The following is a 3644-nucleotide window of genomic DNA, read 5'->3' as shown; positions in this document are numbered from 1 at the left end:
AATGTGTTTACCATGTTGACACAGGGTCAGCGAGGTTTGATGAAGGCAGTGCGCGCCAATACAGAACTATTGCTCCCATCATTGCGCTGCCTCTGCGCAACTCTGCCACCTCAGTGGAATGCTCCCAGAACTGTTGAGTTGAAAGCACTGTATAAGCCATGGGTTTTCCACATACAGTGTTTGGTGTCTTCAGACAGCTAATGTTGTGGGGGAACAGTTTGGTGTCATCGGTGGTGTGGTACAGTGAGCGCTGAATACAATTCTTGGAATAGCATTTAGAAATTAACCACGGGTAAGGCATGTTACCTGTGCGTCAGCAGCCAGCTGTGCTACAAAGACTAACCGGGTGTGTTAGAAGTGCAGCGATAACGTCAGCAGGATCGTCGTCGTCAAGGCCGCCTTGCGACTCTTTACGCGGCGGCTTGTTATTTTTCTGTGAACCCTGGGTATACAGAGGGAAACGTGGAATGGTTCGAGGAGACTCGCTCATACGACCACATGCACGACCATTCGCTTGCAGCCCTTCCTATTTCACGTTTCCACATCGCCGTTCTATTTCTGCGTTGCGGATCGTTTAATAAATTGTATTCCTTTGCACCTGCATGGCCTCGACTCGCACCACTGCACGGTCCTAGCAGACACGCAGGACACCTGCACCCCGTAGTCACTCACCTAAATACTTCCGCCGTCACAAGATACATGATTGTATCACTGTAGGCCAGGGGTGTCCAATCTTATCCAGAAAGGGCCGGTGTGTGTGCAGGTTGTTGTTTTAGCACAGTACTAAGACAGCTGATTCCACTCATCAAGGTCTTGATTAAAGACCACGATTAGTTCATTAGTATAATCAGGTGTGTTACTGCTGGGTTAAAACAAAAACCTGCACCCACGCCGGCCCTTTTAGGATAAGATTGGGCACCTCTGCTGTAGGCTATACAGGCCAGAGGCACGTCTGCATCTACTGACAGATAGCGATCGTATAGAGCCACGCTATTGGTGGACATCTGCAGTCGAACGGTTAGAACAGGGCAGCGGTTAAACTAATCTTTTGGTGTCAGATAACATTTTAGGGTCTCTGATAAGGTTGCCACAGATATAGCTACATGATTTCCTGTGTCGAAGTGTCCCTGAGCAAGACACCTAACCCCTAAATGCTCCTGACGAGCTGGTCGGTGCCTTCTATGGCAGCCAATCGCCACTGGTGTGTGTGAGAGTGTGTATGAATGGGTGAATGAGAAGCATCGATTGTACAGCGCTTTGGATAAAGGCGCTATATAAATGCCAACCATTTACCATTTAAACAGTTTGCAGGAACCACTACGAAAAGATTACCAGAGTTACCTCTAGTGGTAAAAAGGTGTAACTGCATGGTTATAATCCACACGGATTTACACCACATTACGTTGCTGAAACACCATTACCTTTAATGACTCCTCTTCTAAGCCTGGATAATTGTAGTGACTCTTTCTTTTTTAATCTGCCCGCCCAGGCATTTTCCCCACCTGATTCAACTCTTCAAAGATGGCCACATTCAGCCTGTGTCCACTTCCGAGAGTCTGGAGAATTAGAGTTAAAAAGGCACCGCTGCACCGCGCCCCTTCACAAACGCAGCAGAGCGTCATTTCTCCGTCTCCCCGCCAGGACGGGATGGTCTTGAATTAACTGATGCCACGCGCTCAGCCTTTTCAATGCGCGGTGTGATCTCGGTGCTACTCGTTTTTTTTTTATGATAATTTTTTTTTTTTGCGGCACTGTGCTCTCTGTTTGTACACGGCGCACCTGTTTTTAGCTAAATTCTGCACTTTCGTCTTTTTCTCACACCGCCACTGCATTAGGGTAATACATCACGTGACGGTGGAAAAAGCAAAACTGCAAAAAAAATAAATAAATACAGCTTTAATTCCGCAACTTGGCCAGGGAAATCGTAAAGTCCTATGCACACTACACTTCCCATTTGCAATCAGCAATCATGCTAATTGTGTGCGCCAGTATACCTATCTGCGATGTGCACATTTTCAGAGCAGCGCATCGCCACAAATTCGAGGCAAGGCTCACATTACGACGAGACGAATAATTAAAATATTTTTTATTACATTACAATCACTTGGCCTACGTTCTCATCCAGAGTGACGCACAGCAGTGGAACTTTGCATAGTCTCTTAATAGCCCTCTATTACAAAACTGGCATGGTAGCATTGCTGTAATCACCTTTGTAATGTACTTTAGTTTTGATGGGCAAAAAGTACCTACTGGGGAAAACGAATTGTAGAGGAAAGTTGGTTTAAAGCAGTTTCTTCCGGCATTAAACAGGTAGAAGTCAGTCAACAATTATTTGTTATATAACAAGAGCTAATGTTTCACTTTGACCGCGAGAGAGCTTGAGTGCGGGTGAAAAAACTGAAGTAGGCTTTTAAGACCGGCTTCATGAAGAAACAATCTGCATGACATCACCTATCTTGGCGAAGCCCTACTGCAGGGATCATCAATTCCTGGTCAAAACTGGTTTACCACCCTCCCTTTACCTGGGAGTCAGATGTGTCTGGCCAATCAGTAGCACTATTTGTTGAGTGAATTACCAAAGGAAAATATGAGGGCCGGATTTGACGAACCCTGCCCTTATTATCCTGGGGTTTTGACCACACCTCCCAGACATCTTACCACACCTCACAATTGTGAAATCGTTGCTGCTTACCCGGGCCACGAGTGAGCCGAGAAAAACAGGACCACTTCAGCGGCAAAGAACGCAAAAAAATACGTCAGTATGTCTAAGGTTGGGTATCACTGGCACCTTTTAATGTCTCCTTTCAACTGACATGGCAGATTTAACAGCATTCTGGGACAGGCCGGACACGAGGTCGACTGCGTGATCAGTTCACAAATGCACTCATACAGCATTTACCACAAGTTGAATTAAGAAAGACAGGGGCTACATCCAAAACAGTACTGAGTACACAAGTTGTCTTCAACTTGTTGAAACTGGTATACTCAATAGTAGGCAGATAAGCTGTTTCAGACTCAGCTGGGGTCTCATCCCTGTGAAAGGAACATAGCTGACAGATTCAGATGCTTACAACAAAAAATAAACGCCAACGACAGCTACGATAACAATACGTACAATTCTTGAACTTTGAGAATCAGAAACTAGTGAACACCAAAATAAATATGAACAAATCACAAACAAGAAACGAGCAAAAGGCTTGTCTCCTTTACCCACTTTATTCACGTATGAGGAAGCTGGCGTGACCGATGAGCGTCTCTGTATTTTTGACCATTTTCCGCTTGTTTTCAAATTTTCCCCTCATTGAATAAATGCAGCACTTATCGCTGATCTGCAGACAGTTCCATGCCACGTCCCGGAAAGAAGAGAGGAGGGAATCCCCGCGGGAATTCCTCCGGGGAATTCCTCGTCCTCTGCTGAATTCCGACCTCTGGAATTATTGCACTCTTCTTCCCAAATCAATCGACACCCCCCCGCCCCCCCCCCCCGCCCCCCACGCCCCAGCCCCACCCCAATCACCCACAAACCCCCCCAACTACCACCCAGACAAACCTCAGCGCCCCTCCTCCTCCAACACCGTAGGACACCGAATTTGACTTAAGCTTCTTTCTTGGCCGGCGTTTTTCCCGTGCTAGGTGTTCTCCTC

This window comes from Conger conger, chromosome 2, assembly GCF_963514075.1.
Source record: "Conger conger chromosome 2, fConCon1.1, whole genome shotgun sequence".
Taxonomy (NCBI): Eukaryota; Metazoa; Chordata; class Actinopteri; order Anguilliformes; family Congridae; genus Conger; species Conger conger.
Note: the sequence above shows the minus strand (reverse complement) of the source record.